Source organism: Sorex fumeus, unplaced genomic scaffold, assembly GCF_029834395.1.
Source record: "Sorex fumeus unplaced genomic scaffold, SorFum_2.1 ptg000063l, whole genome shotgun sequence".
Taxonomy (NCBI): Eukaryota; Metazoa; Chordata; class Mammalia; order Eulipotyphla; family Soricidae; genus Sorex; species Sorex fumeus.
Genome location: NW_026606120.1, coordinates 66685070 through 66706509, shown reverse-complemented (window position 1 = coordinate 66706509; position 21440 = coordinate 66685070).

The following is a 21440-nucleotide window of genomic DNA, read 5'->3' as shown; positions in this document are numbered from 1 at the left end:
CAAGCGACTCTCTGGCATGGCCATGGCTCCAGAGGCAAAAAGACTTAGTCCAGAACCCGGCAGCTTGCGGCAGAAAAGTGAATGGACCATGTGTTAAACTATAGAGCCATGCCTCCCCGGAAGGGAAAGGGTGTTGCTCCCTTCCGCCTTTTCCCACCTGGCAGCAAGGTAGCTGCCACCTCAGAGCTAATTGGAAAGCCAGGTATGAACCGGCGGTGACGGGGCAACTGCAGTCTCATGGGAAGGGGGACGGTACCGGCATGTCCTTCACGCCCTACCGAGGTCATGAGTTGCCCCCCACAAGTGGCTCTCTGGCGTGGCCATGACTCCAGAGACAAAAGGACTTAGTCCAGAGCCCAGCAGCTTGCAGAAGAAAAGTGATGAATGGACCATGCGTTAAATTACGGTACCATGCCTCCCCAGAAGGGAAAGGGTGTTGTTCCCGTTAGCCTTTTTCCCCCCTGGCAGCAAGGTGACTGCTGCCTCAGAGCTTATAGAAAAGCCAGGTACGAGCCAGCAGTGACGGGGCAACTGCAGTCTCATGGGAAGGGGGGCAGTACCAGCATGTCCTTAATGCCCTACTAAGGTCACGAGTTGCCCCCCACGAGCGGCTTTCCTGCACAGCCATAACACCAGACCCCCAGAAACCAATCTCGTAATTATCTAGCTGTTTGCAGAAATCCAAAATCGTGGCCAAGTGACATTATATGATTCTCATAACCAGCTATAGAAAACAAAATATTTCACAATGCCTTTTCAGCAATTCTGATTATTTGGGGGGAAAATCTAAACAATAATGCTGTATCTTTTGTCGAAATAATGAATTATTGAGCAATTCAGGACAGTATCATGATACTCTCCATGTCTATCCATTTATAAGCAAATTTCATGACTTTCCTGACAGCTGCATAGTATTCCATTGTGTAGTTGTACCAAACACTTCCAAACAGTTTCTATGAAGCAAATATCACCCTGATACCAAAAGCAAACAGAAATACCACAAAGAAAGAGCATAACAGGCCAATATCCCTGATAAACACTGACGCAAAGATTCTCAACAAACTATTATTAAATAGAATCCAACGACTCATCAAAAAGATCATACACCATGACCAACTAGGATTCTTCCCAGGCATGCAAGAATGTTTTAACATTTGAAAATTGATCAACATAATTCATCATATCAACAAAAGAAAAGATAAAAACCATATGATCATATCAATAGACACAGACAAAGCATTTGACAAGATTAAGCACCTGTTTATGATGAAAACTCTCAGCAAAATAGGTATTGAAGGAACTTTCCTCAATATAGTCAAAGCCATCTGCCACAAGCCCACAGCAAGAACCATTCTCAATGGGGAAAAACTAAAAGCCTTCCCTCTAAGGTCGGGCACAAGACAAGGTTGCTCACTTTCACCACTCCTATTCAATATAGTGCTGGAAGTCCTGACCATTGCAGTTAGGCAAGAGAAAGGTATCAAGGGAATTCAGATAGAAACCAAAGAGGTCAAACTATAAATATTTGCAAATGATACCCCGGCAAGCTACCGAGAGTATCTCGCCTGCACCGCAGAGCCTGGCAAGCTACCCATGACGTATTCGATATGCCAAACACAGTAACAACAAGTCTCATGATGGAGACGTTACTGGATCCGCTCGAGCAAATCGATGAACAATGGGAGGACTGTGACTGTGACCGTGATGATACTATACTTAGAGAACCCTAAAGACTTACAGAAAAGCTCCTAGAAACAAGAGGTCAATTTAGTAAAGTGGCAGTCTACAAAATCAACACCCAAAAATTTATGGCTTTCTTATATACAAATTAAACCTAATTAAACCTAATCCTTAAGAAACACAAATAATAAATCAAGATTTCCCAAATATTTTGTTTTTCACCTGCTTCAAACTTACTTATTGTTACTAATGGGAAAATTATAAATTTTGTTTTTGACTAACAAGCACTCATGAAAATTGATTTATATTTATATACATTTGATTGAGCAGGCCCAGTAACGTCTCCATTGGAGACTTTGTTGTTACTGTGTCTGGCATATCGAATATGTCACGGCTATGCCGTGTGGGCGAGATATTCTCGGTAGCTTGCCGGGCTCTCGAGAGGGGCAGAGGAATCGAACTCGGGTCGGCCATGTTGGCTGCATGCAAGGCAAACGCCCTACCTCTGTGCTATCGTTCCGGCCCGGCAAGCTACCGAGAGTATTCGATATGCCAGACACAGTAAGAACAAAGTCTCCAATGGAGACGTTACTGGGCCCGCTCGAGCAAATCGATGATCAACGGGAGGGCCTTTACTTTACTGTTTTTTATATACATTTAATCTCAGTAACACTATTCATTTATAGAAGGCAATTTTTAAAAGTTCCATGAAATCATAATAGCCAGTTTATTTATATTTATAAACAAACTAGGTTATTTAAATTTAGTTATTTAAACGTAGAATTATATTTGAAACTAAAGAGAAAAATAATTTAAATAGGAATTCTGGGTTAAACTCTTTTTAACTGTGATATAAAAGTAAATGTCAGATTTCACCCTTATTTAATTATATTTTCATATTAGTGAAGATGTATTTTATGCATTACATGCCAAAAATTAAAAATAGAGGGCAAGTTAGAGAGATAATACAGTGAGTAGGGTATTTCCCTTGCATGTAGTTGACCCAGGTTTGAACCACATCACCCCATGTGATTATCTAGCCACCAGAAATGTTCCCTGAGTTTAGAGCAAGGATTAAGCTCTAATCATAGTTTAGGTGGCCCCCAAACAAAATTAATGAATAAAATTAAAATATAAACGACATAGAACTAGTCCTTATCTTGCATGTGGCTCTCCCAGGTTTAATCCCAATTGCCTATATGGATATGGTCAGAATGATCCCTGAGCACAGGAGAAAGCCCTGAGCACAATTGGGTGTGGTCCTCAAACAAAAACAAATTAAAATAGAAAATCAATAATCCAGTTATTCTACTTTTGTATATTTGCTCAAAGGAAACAAATTCATTATCTCAAAAAATATTTATTGTGATAATCATGTATCAATCATTATGTTGGCATCCAAGCTAATACAATGTTACATAGAACATTCATATAAATGTCAATAAAGAATTCATTTAGTTGGAAAATTTATCCTCCGTTATTTTAAAAATATATATGACTGCTTAATGGTTCAAAGTTTTTAACTTTAAAGTTAAATAATACCCTAAACAAAGTATTTTCCTCTTAAATTAGCAAAAATTGATTTTGCAACATACCTGACCAGAAACAAAATTAGACTTTACTTTCCTTTATTTTGCTTAGTGAGAATACCCATGTTTTGCACTTCAAAATTAATCATTAAATTGATTATGGAGTGGTTTAATAAAGGAAGTCTCCAAACTGATATCGTTTTTTAAAAAATTAAAATTCTTAGGGTTTAATTTAAAGTTTTTAAAATTCTTAATTTTGAAAATCATATAGACCCAGAAAATTTGCATACTTCTTTAGACCATTTTGAAAACAAGATGTCCTAAAGTGCTTATTCTAAGATCATTAGATTCTCATACTTCACAAATATTTCAGGCAGAAATATTCACATGTGTCTATGTATGTTTGTTTTGTCTAGAAAAAAAATTTATCTGGTATGCGGAGTCCTAAAATATTTAGCTGCTCCATAAAAAGGCTTTACATTATAATAAGTAAAGGTTACAAAGAAAATACTTTGTAGTTATTCTGAAGAAAATAGCATGAGTATACACTGAACCTATTTCCAATAAACATCAATCACTACTGCCCCCTGCAGCAAATATTGGCCTTCACTTTACATTAGTCAATTATTTAACTACTCATTTATTAGGGTTTGATATTTGTCTCCACGGTAATCAATATCTACTTAATATTTAAGAAAGGAGTAAAAGAATCAGTGAAGCACATTACAAAAGATGACTTTGCTTTGCAACAATTCACTTCATATCAATTTCTTACATTAGTAACTTTCTATAATTATTGCTAATTATCATATTTAATCCCTTGACTTTCAAATCCTTGAATTTTTACAAATCTTATCTCCTTTGTGAAGTTTACCATATAATAAAGAAAGGCTAGTCCTCATCCAGACAAATTTTTTGTTCATAATAATTGTAAAATTCTGATTAGAAGTTATAATGTTTATGATGGCCATTGTCAGTCAAGTTAACCAATAACTGATGTCTTAATCTTACATAAAATATATTTGTTCTTAAGATAAATAAGACATTGAATATATTATTAAATGGAATTGGCTTTTTCATATTTTACATATTTTAATTCCAAATTATCCAATAATTAAAAAAAACTATACACAATGGAGCACAATTTTGTCAAATAGTCTGTCTAGGTTTAATTTAAAACTATACACAATGGAGCACAATTTTGTCAAATAGTCTGTCTAGGTTTAATTTAATTTATTTGGTGGGCACAGAGATGGAACTTAAGGCCACATAGATGTAAGGCAATACTATACTGTACAATACTATACACTCAAGACACAATGTTTAAATTTTTAGATGTGTAAAAATAATGGTTATTTATTTTAATGTAAAAGATTAACTAAATAAAATCTCATATAATGAATATAATGAATCTGCATTACTCATCATTTAACTTTAAAATAATAGTATTAAACTGTCTCGAAACCTTGTATAAGACCAAAATTTTAACATAAAAATTTGATGAAGTAAATATTATAGAATGAGTATTACTAAACTGAAGGAGGAATAATGCCCACTTTTTATCTATAACCACTTTATATCTTAGTTACAAAAGTAATCTTATACATTATTTAAAATGAGGACAAGAGAGATGGTTCAGCAGATAGGGTGTTTGCCTTGTATGTGGCCAACCTGGGTTTAATCTCCTCTCCTGCCCCCAATATGATCTCTTGATCCTCACTCAGGTCGGCCATGTTGGCCGCTTGTAAGGCGAACGCCCTACCGCTGTGCTATCGCTCCATCCTCACTAGGACTAATTCCTGTACTCAGAGCAAGATCTAATCCCTGAGCATCACTTGGTATGTCCCCAAAAGTAATACAAAATAATATAAAGTTAATTATAGAATGAGGACAAATAAGTCAAAATTAAGAGGAGAAAGAAACTGTTGAGATTGCATGCATTGTTACATGCTGGATCGTTAACTACTTGGGTACCAATAAGAACATGTCACATTTTCTTCCAACCCAGAAATTTGCTTCTGTTCAAAATTGTAATCTGTAATCTCTACCCTCTACCCCAGCCTTGTTTCTGGCTTGTCAAATGAAGAGATATCTTTAGGACAATAAAATCCTCAAGCTATAAATATCCCAAATGACAGAGGCAAAAAAATGATAATAAAACAAACGAAATGACTCATATAGTTCTATGTTTCATATATAAGATGTAAGCCCTTGTGCAGAATAATTATTTTATTTTTCTTTAACTTGCGAAGTGGTCATGTCACAAGTAGGGAGAATAAAGTAATCTCAAGAATAAAAAAAGAAAATGTAATTAAAAATCTAACTAATCTATAAGTAAGGCCATTTGCACCATTACATTTTATTTAATTCTATAATTGTCAGATCAGACCTGCATTTTTTAACATAGATACATTCATTTATTTATATCCATATACATTTTTACATGTTAAAGGGAAAAAGTAAAGGCCCTCCCATTGTTCGTCGATTTGCTCGAGCAGCCCCAGTAACGTCTCCATTGGAAACTTTGTTGTTACTGTGTTTGGCATATCGAATACATCATGAGTGGCTTGCCAGGCTCTGCCGTGCGGGCGAGATACTCTCGTAGCTTGCCGGGCTCTCTGAGAGGGGCGGAGGAATCGAACTCAGGTCGGCCATGTTGGCTGCATGCAAGGCAAATGCCCTACCGCTGTGCTATCGCTCCAGCCCATTTTACATGTTAAAGATGGTCATACATATATTGTACTCATACGTACACACATGAGTTGTTAAGTTGCATCATTTATCTTAAGAAAATGGGAATAAAATAGAAAAAATGGAGGATAAATTTAAAATTCTTGTATAGAAATATATATTGTCATGGCTAACAAAACTAAAATATAATTCTCAATCAGCAAATATCTAGTGTGACTGGGATTGTAGAATCATGGATTACTTTAGCAGCCTTGGATATCTGCTGAATCATAAAACTATTATGCCTTTACTGTGTTAGCTACTCAAGAATGCACTTTCCAGTATTAATATATTGAATAATTATTTTTCCCATTTCTTCCGATTGCTGTGTATAGTTCACAATGACTACCTTTAATACTGCTGATCAAGAATGTTCCAACTAAAATTTTCCAACTATTATTTTGATCTTTTTAGGTTTCTAAATTATTTTCCTCATTTTTGCTTTGATTTTTCTCAATTGATAAAGAGACTAAGTTTCCGAGAACCTTACGGGAACTTCCATCAGATTTACATAAAATTCTCCCCCTTTTGATTAAACTGATACTCAAAATAACAGTTATAATATTTGGAAGAATGCCTCGCTCATTAACCTCTGCCTAATTAATAAATGTAAAATACTCATTATTCTCCAGAACCTCAAGATCAGGGATGTATCTGGAGATGATTTTTCCTAGCAAACAAAGAAAATAAAAGCAAATATAAAGAGATTTTTCATTTCATTTCATTTCATCATCCTGTTATTCGTCGATTGCCTCGAGCAGGCCCCAGTAACGTCTCTTTCATCCTAGCCCTGAGATTATATTCAAGGCTATTTAGGAGAATGAGACCCATCATTGTTACTGGTATCTGGCATATTTGGTACGCCACGGGGAGTTTGCCAGACTCTGCCCTGTGGGCAGGCTACATTCGATAGCCTGCAAGTTTTTCCAAAGTAGTAATGAGACAATAAGATGTCATAAAAAAAAAAAAGTTCTGATAAGATGTCGCGCGGCCGCGAATGCGGCCGCGCGGTTCCGGAATCTGGATTTTATAGTCTCTGAGTCTTGGCCGCTGATGGGATTACACGGCGCCAGGGGGCCAGGTGGTGGGTGTGACCCCCGCCTACTGGAATTTGGAGGATCTGGGTGGAAGATGCTCGACTCCAATTCGAGTAGGCTTGGAGGTCTCGGCCCCGGAACCCGTGTGGCTTTGTCCCTCTGCCAGTACCTTCATGTGTGCGGAGAGTGGTCTCAGCATGGTGGTGGCTGGTCCTGGAGGTCTTCGGCTGCCGGAGCCCTGGTCGGGGTGGGGAGGAAAGCTCAACCCGCTCCCCTCCAAGGGGCTCCGGGAAGGAACACTTAACGCGGGGGCAGAAGACTGCACTGTTCTCGTCCGGAATCTGGATTTTAAAATAAAGAGATTATGCTACATCAAATTAGAAAACATTAAACATTAAACACTCACACAACAAAATAAATTATCATTAAAAAACAAAGGCAATCTTTCATTTTGGAAAAGATACCTGCACATCATACATTTCATCATACATTTCAGAATTACATAATATCCAACACGTAAAAAGAACTCATCAAAACAACAACAAAACAAACAATCCAAAAACAAAAATGACAGGGAAAAGACCTAAATACACATTTCTCCAAAGAATACAAGCAGATGACCTAGAGACACATGCAAAATATGTTCAACTTATTAGTTGGGAAATGAAAATCAAGCCTACACTGAGATATTACCTTGCACCTGTAAGAACAGCTCTATTTAAAAGTTGGAAACATAAATCACTGGTCAGGATGCAAAGAAAAGAAAAATCTGGTACACTGTTGGTGGAATTATAAAATGGTGCTGTCTCTATAGAAAATGATATGGAGATTCCTTTAAAAAGAAAAAGAAAAAAAATACTGGGGCCAGAGAGTTCCATAAACTGAGTGGATGTTTTGCATGTGGGAAGTCATGCTTAATCTCTGGGACCCATACATTGCCAGGAATAATCCCTGAGGACCAAGTCAGCCCTGGAGCAGAGGTGGTCCTTAAAAAAAGAAAAATAAAAGAAATAAAAGCAATAGAGTAATCTATAGGGCTGGAGCGATAGCACAGCAGTAGGGCATTTGCCTTGCACACAGCCAACATGGCCGACCAGAGTTCGATTCCTCCGTCCCTCTCGGAGAGCCCGGCAAGCTACCGAGAGTATCTCGCCTGCACGGCAGAGCCTGACAAGCTCCCCGTGACGTATTCTATATGCCAGACACAGTAACAACAAAGTCTCCAATGGAGATGTTACTGGGCCTGCTGGAGCAAATCGATGAACAACGGGAGGGCCTTTACCTTTACCTTTACCTTTAGAGTAATCTATGTACTTTAGCATTAATTCTCTAAGGTATATACTGAAAGAAATGAAGATCCTAAACTAAAAAATATTTGAACCCCTGTGTTCATGGTAGTATTATTCATAATAGTCAAAACATAGAATCAGCATAAATTCCCCTAAACAGAATGTCCATAAAAAGTGTGAGATACTGAATGAAATAGTACTCAGCCATTTAAGTAGAAAAAATATTTCCTTAGGAAAAAATGTATGAGTGTTGAGATGAGTATGCTAAGTGAAATAAGGAAGGGAATGATTGTTACTGGGTGGTTTTACTCATAGGTGAATTTAAATGACTACAGAAAATAAAATGGCACAACAAAAAAAAATCCCTAGACTATAAAATCTATGCTGACCACTATCTCTTTGCCCTGAAAATTTATGATTTAATGTTTATTCTCATTGTCTGACAAATATTTCTGGATTATCAGGTAAAAATATAATGAGAAAATCTTCTATAAAAATAATTATTGGTTGGGGTTGGAGTGATAGCACAGCAGGTAGGGCATTTGCCTTGCACGCGGCCAACCTGGGTTCGATTCCCAGCATCCCATATGGTCCCCCGAGCACCGCCAGGAGTGATTCCTGAGTACAGAGCCAGGAGTAACCCCTGAGCATTGCCAGGTGTGACCCAAAAAAGCAAATAAATATTAATTATTGGTAACAAATGCACATGGAAATTAGAATGGAGATTATAAGTCATAATTGTAGAACTGATCAAGAATTATAAAATTTAGAGGTACATTGTGATTATATATACATTAATAGATTACTTAATCAACTCTGCTGTCACTGTCACTCTTCTCCCGATTGTTCATCCATTTGCTCGAGTGGGCCCAGTCTCCATTGTGAGACTCGTTACTGTGTTTGGCATATCGAATACAACACAGGTAGCTTACCAGGCCTTGCCATGGGGGCAAGATACTCTCAGTAGCTTGCCGGGCTCTCCAAGAGGGGCGGAGGAATCGAACTCGGGTCGGCCATGTTGGCTGCGTGCAAGGCAAACACCCTACCCGCTGTGCTATCGTTCCAGTCCGTCAACTCTGCAACAATATCTAATTTTCCTAAATACTAGAATGGTGATCAAAGTGATCCAGGATCAACAAAATGAGTTTGGATGAAGATAATCGGTGGGTATACTGCAGGAAAGCAAATTTTTCCAGAAATGACATCTACTTCTCATCCTATTTTATCAGATTTTATTGTTGGTGTATGTTTGATTTTCCAATCTATCTTCTACAAAATTTCAGGAAAATTGGTTATTGACTATATTTCTTGCCCTATATGTCCCTTCCAGAGCTGTATTTTTCTGCTTACCCTCTTCAGATGCATAAAGTTCCTATAATAAATCTTTCTAATAAACATTAGGGGCTGGAGTGACAGCACAGTGGGTAGGGCATTTGCCTTGCATGCGACCAACACAGGTTCGATTTGTCTGTCCTTCCCAGAGAGCCCAGCAAGCTACAGAGAATATCCTGCCCACACGGAAGAGCCCGGCAAGCTCCCAGTGACATATTCGATATGCCAAAAACAGTAACAACAAGTTTCACATGGAGACGTTACTGGTGCCCGCTCGAGCAAGTCGATAAATAGGAGGACAGTGCTAGAAGTGCTGATAAATATTAGAAACAGTGATTCCATTTTAAAAATCATAATTTTGACTGATTTAGTTGGTAAAAATCATTAAATGTAAAAGGCCAAGTGATAGTACAGAGGGCTGGGCATTTGCTTTGTATGTGGTCAACCCTGGTTCAATCCCTGATACTTCACATAGGTCAGGTCTTCCTTGGGCCTTCCAGGAGTGAATCCCAAGCACAGAGCTAGGAGTACACCCTGAGCTCCACTTTGTGTGGCCAGAACTCATATAAGCTTAATTTTGTAAATTAAAAGATCAATAAACATAAAGGTTATTTGGGAAATTACAATAAAGATATGAAGCACTCTAAACTTGAATTAAATAAAACTGAGATAAGAAGACATGACATGTGATTAGTACATACATAGAGACCACCTATCCAATCAAAAGATCAAAACAAACCTATATAAAGTCTTTAGTTTAACTTCGCATGTTCATGATATGTAGAGAATAGAGAAAATATGAGTGATTATTCCCTCATAGAAGAAATTAACCAATTCTAGTGTAGAAAATTGTATAAGAGATAAATTATTTTTTCTAACAAATCAATGTTGTAACAGAAGAGAGTGAAAGTTAAGAAACATAGCAACAAAAACAATGAAAGGAACATGGTTGGATCCTGATTCAAATAAAAAGACTATAGAAGGCCATTTTTAAGTAGTCAGGGAGATTTAAAAATAGAGTACTATTAAATGCTATCAAGAACTGGTATATTAATTATATTGTGTTTTATAGTTTCACTGTGGCTCTACAGTAAAATTCAATGGTGATTGTACATGCATAATAAAATATTTAAGAATGAAATTCTATTGTGTCTAAGATTTCTTTAAAATATAAGAAAATGGGTGATAGGATGCAGGATATCTGTGATAAGTGTACACAGTTGTTGAAGAAAATAATAAGGAATTGTTTTTACATATTATTTTTATAGTGTTTGAAATTAATCTAACTAAAACTATGATTCAAAGTACATCCTGCATATGCAGATTTTTATATCAGTAAAATTTTAAAGCATTTTGTGGATATTCCTGTCCATGCAATTTAAATATACCATCATGCTATTCCATGCTATGTCAAAGAGTTTGTACTTTGTAATCAGAATTTAAATCAGAGACTATTCTTTCAATACCCTTCTGCTGCAATGTACCTCTTACTAGTTGGATTATCTCAAATGAATCATTTAACCTTACTAAGCCTCAGATGGATCAACTTTAAAATGCTGGATAATGCCTACATCAAAAAGATGTTGCAGGGATATAAGTGACATTACACATTTCAGAGCTTAATCAGAAAGTATGCATCATAATCATTCAATAAATAGCAGATTTAATGCATATTAAACTAGTATTATGTTATCATTAGTATTATTAGTATGTTATATTGACATTCTGTACAAAAGACAATTCTAAAATATGACAAAAGGCTGTAAAGGAAATGGAGTGATGAAAATGATGAAATGGCAGTGTTGTCCAAACACAAATATATTTCAAACATTCCTCTCTACTCACCCTCCTCATTTTGGCAATTTAATTTTGCTTCACCTATTTTCCCTCTTTATTATGTCTTTACATTTGGCTTTTCACGCGTTTCAGGGGAGGGGGGAGGGTTTTGCCCCTTTGGCATCTAGTAAACAAAATTACTTTCTGCATCACTGTTTATCTTGGCTCAGTACAGCCAATATTAATTTTTTAGACTTTTGCCTTTGTTCTTCTATATTTGCTCCAGGATTTTACCCCAACACATTTTATTTAGGGATTTATGTAGTTCTTTCCAGACCCTCCTTCTAGATTGTATGTAGTCTTCAATAATTTAGTTCTAAGTTAAAAATGTGTTGCCTGTCAGGGCTGTAGTGATAGCACAGCAGGTAGAGCATTTGCCTTGCATGTGGCCAACCCAGGTTTGATGCCCAGCATCCCATATGGTCCCCTAAGCACCACCAGGAGTAATTCATGAGTGCAGATAGATCCAGGAGTAATCCCTGTGCATTGCCCGATGTAAACCAAAAAGAAAAAAAAAGTGTTGCCTGAAATGATGAGCTTTTAAATAACTACAAAATGTATACTTATACTTGTGTTATATAACCTTTCCCTGTTTTTTTTTAACCACCTTTGGAAGGCACGCCAGTTATTCTCAAGGTTTACTCCTGGTTCTGTGCTCAAAGAGCATTTCTGGTGGGAGTGAACTAGCAATAGCATATGCTAGGCATGTACCTAAAACCACATACTAGGTAGCTCTCCAGCCCATTTCCCCTTTTCTTCTGAAAACACTATTACATCAGAGAGCTCCAGAACATTATAATCTTAGCCAATTTTACTTTTTTCAGTTTTCTGAAAAAGCATATTTTTAAGAAGGCAAAATGGGGAGATGAAATTAATATATTTCCATGACTACAAGTCATGAAGTATGAAATTCATTTCATACTCTAAAATAGGGCTGGAGAGATAGCACAGTGAGCTATAACACAAAAACACAGTGAAAGGTGTTTGCCTTTCATGAGGCCGACCCAGGTTTGATTCCTCCGCCTCTCTCAGAGAGCCTCGCAAGCTACCGAGAGTATCTCACTCGCACGGCAAAGCCTGGCAAGCTACCCATGACGTATTTGATATGCCAAAAACAGTAACAAGTCTCACAATTTGTTGTGAGATGCTACTGGTGCCCGCTCTAGCAAATCAATGAACAATGGGAGGACGGTGCTACAGTGCTACTCTTAAATATTTTCAATTATTACTTTCATGGGCTGGAGCGATAGCACAGCGGTAGGGCGTTTGCCTTGCATGTCAGCCAACATGGCCGACCCGAGTTCGATTTCTCCGCCCCTCTCGGAGAGCCTGGCAAGCTACCGAGAGTTTCTCGCCCGCAAGCTACCCGTGATGTATTTGATATGCCAAACACAGTAACAACAAAGTCTCCAATGGAGACGTCACTGGGCCCGCCCGAGCAAATCAATGAACAACGGGAGGACAGTGATACTTTCATACTGTTTTAGCAACTAACATGTTGTAGTATAATCACAGATATTAAAATTGTCATAAACACCTAGAACCTAACACATTAAATAGTTCATAATATACTATATTGTTTGTATGTAGTTAATTTGCAAGCAAATGTAAAAATAATAATTTGAAAATTAATCCAATTATGTCATGTCATAGAAAAATTGCATTATCTTAGGAAGGTATTTTCTTGGAAGTGTTATGTAAGAAAGAGAGAGAGAGAGAGAGAGAGAGAGAGAGAGAGAGAGAGAGAGAGAGAGAGAGAGACTTCATGTGTTGAACAGTTACTAATATAAAGCCAGTCCAGGCATAGTTTACTTAATGTTTGTAGAAATTCCATGATGCAGTTACTATATTGTCTCATTTTATAGTTGAAGCCATAGAGAGGTAATGAAGTTATAGTTCACTGAGATCATTCACAGCGGCAAGGTTTGGGAGAGCTGGAATTTTAAACTCACACCAAGTTGGTTCTAATTCCCAGAGAGCCGCCTCTGTGACTGAAATGGGAAAAAATAAGTGCCTTGTTTACAATAGGACTTGAAGAAGGAGAAAAATAATAATAAAATAATATTTCCGTTGAGAGTAAATAAAATGATAGTGATACAGCAGAAGAAAGATGAAAGGGGACTAAAGGATTTTTTTGTATCACTTTGAGGGGCCCATATACTTCATCATATTTTTTTCACTCAAAACATCTCTTCAGTTAATGTTTGTATGTGCAGAGGCAACCATAATTATGGAATTTACTCTATCTTACTTAAATTTAGAATGGCTTAATGGATGGCTCTCTCTAAATCCTATTAGTGTATAACTCAGGTCATCACAATATTAATGGCTCCTTTAAACGGAAACTGTCCAAGACTACTAATAAGCACCATGTTTTATGCATGTTTTATGCCAGTCACTTAAAATTTATAATGCATGTTGCTAAAACGTTTATTCAATATTGATGGCTTATTTTATTCCGCATCTAGTTAGTAACAGAAATATATTAAATGACTAAAATACATCTGCCCTTCTACCAACATTCTCTTAATGTAATGCTTCCTAAAGCAGGTGCAGTAATAATACCTACCTCGAGTTAAAAACCATTTACAATCCTCCCTACTTTGAGTAGCTGATTCATTAAAGACAATGTGCCAATACATTACAAATACTATGCAACATATGTTAAGAAAAAATAAAGTTAAAATAAGTGAAAGGTGGAAGACTCATGAATTAAAATGGTGACTTTTAGATTAGAGATGCTTTCTTTCCTTTTGCACACACTTGGTGAGTCAGGTACCAATTTGCCAAGGAGAGATTAAACTGACTTGTGTTGTTATACTCTGGATCCTCTTCGTATTTATCCAATTGATGACCATATCAATAGACCATCTCCATTTGATGTGTTATACTTTTTGTATTGGAGATGAATTTGTTTAGAGGAGAGTAAATACATAAATATTTAGGCTAACAAAATTACCACACCATTTCCTGCACTGAAATACCTACTAGTAGTTTCTACTAAATAAAAACCTGTTTTTTTTTCCCCAAAGGGATATTAAAATTTGCAAACCCCACCCCTATCACTCCCCATATTTCTTCTTCCAGTATCTGCAGGCTTGTTTTCACTGAACATCCGCTATGCCTTAACAATGGCAAATCTTGGGTATAGTTAAAAGAGAAAATGGGAAAGGAAACTAGAGATAAATATATATATATATATATACTTTTTGTAGAAAAATAGGACATTTCTTTGTGGTCCATTTACCATTTCATCTTAGTGGCAAGAGAGTAAAAATCACAGTTAAAAATATAGAGATAACATGCTTCGAGTTCTCTGTTTAAATTTATAGTAACTGGTGAGAGAATGTGTCTGAGGGAGGACAGATCAATCACAATAATGCAGTGAACAATGGTAGTGAATAAATTAAATGTGTTCCACAGATATATATGACATAGACACATATTTGGTTCAGAAATTAGACTCTTTAATAATAAATTGCAAAGATATTAATTTGAAAGTCAATTTCAGTTGGTTCAGGAAAAGTAAGGTATTTCTCTTTGTTTCAATAGTGTTAATTTTTCTTTATATGTTGGTGTTGATAACGGAAATAAGAAAGATAAGGAATGTAGGACATTTGTGTTTTGGGTGATCTTACCATGCTGGGAGCAGTTAGTTTTCTATGCCAAATATGTTGACATTTTATTTATCACAATCCTGCCCAAACATAAATTCACTTTGGATTAATTACTTCTAAATCTGTATTTTAAATGTTGAAGCTGTAGTGAAATAATTAACTATGAGTTCATTTATCATATCATGCTTTAATACCAAGAGGACATTATGAGCTATGAGTATTTATTGATGCTCTAATTGTAACTGAGCAGTGTTGCCCTATTTATTATTATTTTTAAAACAGAATTTTAACACCTGTTATCCATAAAATTTCCTTTCTAATACTTTCTGCATTGGGATACAACTGACATAGGAGTTCAAGGATTACAGAGAATTAAACATCTTTGTGAACGAAGAGAAACATGAAACTCCAGCTTTCCATAAACACATAGCAGAATTTCTCAACCTCAATACTACTGAAATATCTTGCCTGCACAATTTCTTGCTAAAAAAAACCTATTCTGTGAGTGAATAGAACATTATACCTGGTATCTACCCATTATATGCCAGTAGCACCACCAATAGTTGTGAGGTACCCAGTAACACTACCAATATAAAGTAATATTATGATATTTCTCATGTGAGAGCTGTATCAGTGAAATAACCCTCTATATTCATTCTACCATTATTTATTAAAATTTCAAAGTAAAAAAAACATTGAAAAGCTTCTATTTTATAAAAAGAAATCAATCACCTGTCAAAATGCAGTTTGCCTACAGGAAAAGTGTTTAATTAGTCTTATTTTATCTTTTCATCTGGATCACTGGCACAATCAATGATATTCTCTTAATGGCATTACCAGAAACACATATTTTCATTAAAAAAATTTTGCTTGATAAGCATATTCTACATTTGCATCTTCAAGGGTATTTTTACAATGTCTAATTTGATTGTTAGATGATTTTTCTCTCTTTTAACTCTCCTGCTTACACATTCACAAGCACTAATAACCCTGTTTTATTTTTATCTGTCAAAGTTAGGGGTAAAATTTGAGAACCTCTGCATAACCAGCCTCTCATAATAACTTAGTGATGTTAATTTACAAAAAAAAAAGCTATAAAAATCGAAATTACATTATTTGAAGATAGCAAGCAGAGCAGGTAGGACGTTTGCCTTGCACCCGGCCGACCTGGTCGACACGGGTTTGATTCCTCTGCCCCTCTTGGAGAGCCTGGCAAGCTTCCAAGAGTATCACACCCACACAGCAAAGCCTAGCAAGCTACCTGTGACATATTCAATATGCCAAACACAATAACAAGTGTCACAATGGAGACGTTACTAGGCCCACTTGAGCAAATCAATGATCAACGGGAGGACAGTGACAATGACAGTGACAAACTGTGTCTTGAAGAATAAGAAGTAATTCAACAACGTAGTAATGGTGGAGCAAAGACAGAAAGGTTGAATTGCTGAATTCAAAAATTGGTTTTTCTGGGCTGGAGCAACATAGCTGGTCAGGTGCTTATCTTCCATGCAAGTCATCCAGAGTTCAATTCCTGGCATACCACATGGTCCCCAAGCACCACCAGGAGTAATTTCTGAGTACAGAGCCAGGAGTAACCCCTGAGCACTGCTGGCCCCCAAACAAAATTAAATAAAATAAAATCAATTATTCTGTGAAAAGTATGGGAAAACCTACAATTAACATGGCACAAAGGGACATAAAGGAACAACACAGTTTTCAAATTCTATACAGCCTGATTCCTTTTTTTGAGCTTCTTGGCAAAGATACTCAAAGTTTTGAGATTTTAATTTCTTTAGTAAGAGATACTATATAATACTATCAAACTTATTTAAATATTTAGAGATTAAAATAATAATAGTTGACACCAGTGACTTCCATATGTTCATGAAATATACTATATGTTTTTTAATTTGTCAGCTAGATAGCAGGTGCAATGTATATATTATATACAGGTATGTTTGCAAATATGTTAAGAGTCTAATAAGTGGCTAATAGTAACTAGAAAAACAAGACTAAAAGTAAGCTTGTCTAAATAAGCCTACCATGAGATAGTTGGGCCCAAGCAATAGCACAGCAGGTAGGGCATTTGCCTTGCACGCAGCCAACATGGCCGACCCGAGTTTGATTCCTCTGTTCCTCTCAGAGAGCCCCGCAAGCTACCGAGAGTATCTCGCCCGCACGCCAAAGCCTGGCAAGCTACCCATGATGTATTCAATATGCCAAACACAGTAACAACAAAGTCTCACAATGGAGACGTTACTAGGCTCGCTCAAGCAAATCGATGAACAATGGGAGGACAATGACAGTGATAAGATACTTATTGCCTATACTTACAGCATAATAAAGAATGTATTAATGCCTACTACTGATTTCACAGGCCTGATGAACTCTGTGTAATTTCCTGAATATTCAATTCTCTTTTTTGTGTGTGTAATCTACAACATTACTATTTTTGTTCATCTTCTAACTTGTTAATTCTAGGGAAAGTCTGAACTAAGCATTGAGCTAAACATTCCAGTCACTGATAACTGATTTATAGAAAATACCTTGTTAAAGGTATTTAATAAACCGTGTCTTCATATTGAAGGCTGTGTCAGCCACATTCACAAAATCACAACACAGTTTCATTTAAACTCATTTAGTATCCATAAACATATTAGCACAACCTTGTTAATCTGGCAGTAAATCCTCTTAGACCTAAACAATACTATTAGAATTATTCGATGCTCCCCCTTGTGGCCTAGACCATCATCATCTGCTCTATAACTATTGAATAATATTTTAAAGCTGCAGTTTGGTAAAATTGTAGTGATATCGGTCCTGTGCTTAAAATCCTCCAAAGATTGCCCCTTTTTACTCAAAATGAAAAGTAATTCTCAGCATGGCACATGGGGTGGTAGCTTCCTTGTTCCAGGCTAATTTCCATACCTGCATCAACCTCCTGCTCTATCCAACGTTAGTATTATTTTTACTATTTTTTGCTTTATTGGAAGGACATGTTCAGCGATGCTCAGGAATTACTCCTGCTTGGATATGAGATGCCATAGATAGAAACCAGGTCGGCCTTGCGCAAGCTAAACACCCTGCTCACTGTATTATTGCTCAGGCCCCCCACTTTATTTTACAGTCAGAGCAATTTCTACCCTGTTATTCTACTTAGCACCTATGTTTCCCCTTCTTGTGGACCAGACCCATAAAACTAGCCCTTCTCTATATCCAAAGTTTAGTTTCCTCTTTACCTATAAATCTTTGTTCACTACTCACATTTTCTGAGGGGATCCCTGCATATAACAGCATTTGAAATTAAAATATATTCTCTAATCTTCCATTCAGATTCCTTTATGTTAGTATTCATTAGCATCTGCTATATCACACAACTGATGTAATACACATATAATATGAATATATATTTATGTTATATGAACATATCATTATAATAGTAAAATAGTTAATTTTTAGCCCACCCTCATTAAATCATAAACTATATAAGGTAGGGACCTTTGTATTTTTGTTCACCAGAACTTAAAAGGCTACTATGGATATCTTAAGTATGTATTAAATATTTATTGAATAAATGTGAAAACTAATCAACTTCTTGAGCAAATAGACCAGGACTTTATTATCTAGATATTCCCCTAGAAAATGTACTAGCATTTCTTGCATTTATATAACTTTCTAATTATATGAAAGAGAAATTAAAGATGTACAAAGAATATTATGTCATTACCATTCCTGTCCCCCCAAATCGAGAGTCCCTTCTGGCACAGGAAACCAGTAAGCTTCCTCCTTCCATCACTCCCTTTCTTCTACTATATTTATTCACTGTGGGAATTAATTAAAACTGCTGTGATTTTCTGCTCAATACAATTAAGACTATTTTCTTAGGAACATTATTTCTGGTACTTTGACATTCTGAGATTTCAATATAGTACAGACGGTTGTAGTAGCCTTGAAGACCATTACTTCAGCACTACTAGATGGCTTATATCTTGCGTGATTAATAAATTATTTTGAAACTGTAAAGGTAATCAGTGGGGAAAACGTTGATTTTTTTTCCACCTTAAAATTGTGATTAGACAACAGGTGAATTGTTGGATGGCAAACACCTGAGAGGAAAATTTATGGTTACACAGAAGCTATACCTGGTGGATGGGTATTCTGCTAATTATAAGATAGTAAATAGGAATCTATCAAGATGGAATATCAAAGGTTTGCAGAAGGCAACTGGTTTAATTTTTCATCAACTCTAATAAGAAAACTATGTCAAACTATGCAGCAGCCTTGTGGTTATGAGTACAAAGAAGTAGAACTGCAGCCCCTGGTCCTCAGAACCAATCCCTTCTCTGATAATATCAAGCTTGGGGATAATCATCAGTGGTTGTGTGATATCATTTCCAGATCTAATCTGTTATGTCAACATTCTACCAGAAATATCACCAGAGGCCTTTAGAGGTCTCTGGTTTACTCTAGGTAGATTTCCTGCCCTAGAATGTTCTGCTTTGAAAAAGCTGACTTCCTCCCATGGGAAACCAATTTACAGGGTTCAATATTGATCAATTAAATTACTTTATCTCACTTTGCTTAGACACTTTTATTTAATTTAACTCATCAGTTTTATTATTGGGGGTGGCTATTAAAATTGAGAGACATTCAATAAGGGTATATCACCATTAATCATGCACCGCTGATCCTAAGGTGGTGGTACCCTTGTCTCTAAACATACTGAGATGTTCTCGGTTTTTTCTTTAATTTTAGGTGCCATGATATATGATGCAGTTAGTGATAAGATTTTATGCACACAAACATCCCCGCACATCATTCACGGGAGTTTCCCCTACCTCAGCCTAACTCCAGTCTCCCACCATGAGGGATTACCTGTACAAAGGAAAAAAAAATCAAGTATAAAAAATACTCTCTACATACAAATAGAAAGTTTACTATGTGTGGAGCACTCTTTAGACCACAAAAGAGCTCTCTACATCATCCAGTTGACCATATTGTGAATTTCTAAAAGTCCTAAAAACACAACTCATTTTAAATCACCGAATCACTGTATCACTGCCATCCCATTGTTCATTGATTTACTTGAGTGGGCACCAGTAACATCTCCATTCATCCCAGACCTGAGTATTTGAAGCCTCTCCTTACTCATCTTTCCCAACGATTGGAGGCTGATTGGAGGCTCTTTCAGGGTGAGAGGAATGAGACATGTGAAGCGCATTTTAAATAAATTATAAAATAAACTGAAATAAAACTTTAAATGTAGGAAGAACAATAGATTGAAAGTTGCTATAAATGCAATAAAATAATTACCAAATTCTTTGTTTCTTTCAGTTGGACCTGGCAATTTTATTTTAAATATTATGAGGTTTATTCCTTTATCTTATTTCTCAGTATATCCTTCTCCTCCTTAAGTGTTGCTCAAATTTCTTGCTCAAGAATCATTCCCTAGAGGCTGAGTAATAGCACAGCAAATAGGACATTTGCCTTGCACGCTGCTGACCCGGGTTTGATTCCTAGCATCTCATATAATTCCCCAAGCACTGCCAGGAGTGATTCTGGAGTGCAGAGCCAGGAGTAACTCCTGAGCATCACCGGGTGTCACCCAAAAAGAAAAAAAAAGTATTCCCTAAATACTTTTCCATAAACTTCAATGGTTGCTTTACTTTTCCTTGCCTCTGCATGTCAATAAAAAGGGTTTATTGCCCCTAAGTTGGCATTAATATAAAGAAAAGGCATTACACCTTCATTCATTTGTTCTTTAATAAGTTAGTTTTGTATATCCCTACATGACAAAAGATGTGCTAGAAATATAAAACCGTAACTCCCACAAAAGATGATTTATTGGAAGATTCTTAAATAAAGATCATAATTTAGTTATAAAAGTTTTAAATGGCATTGTTTAAGCTAGACTCTATTACATGAAGTCTCTGATTTATTGTAAAATTACATAATAGTTGATTTTTATAATACTTGTTTAAAAATTTTGTAGAAATTTGTTTATTAATCAAGATGGAATTAAGCTGAGTTTTGCATCTTGGTCACTTATTCTAATTCCTAGTCTCTTTATATTTCTCCTCAGTTACTTAAAATGTTATATATAAACAATGCTCTATTCCTAATAATATAGCATCTCTTAAGGCACTTTACTGGAGGGGTGAGGGGAAGCAGAAAGAGACATTATTATGCAGTCAACTGCAGCAGCCTCAGATAAATGAACTGCAGGTGCACACCTGAGACAGCAGTGCCCTAGATTTTGTGATTTAGCACAAAACAGAACAACTAGTCAGGAAAATAATGTGGTCAGGATACGTGATAAGGCAGTAATAAAAGGAATTTTGGCTGCCAGGACCCTTTTACTACCTAAAAACTATGATTACTTTTCCA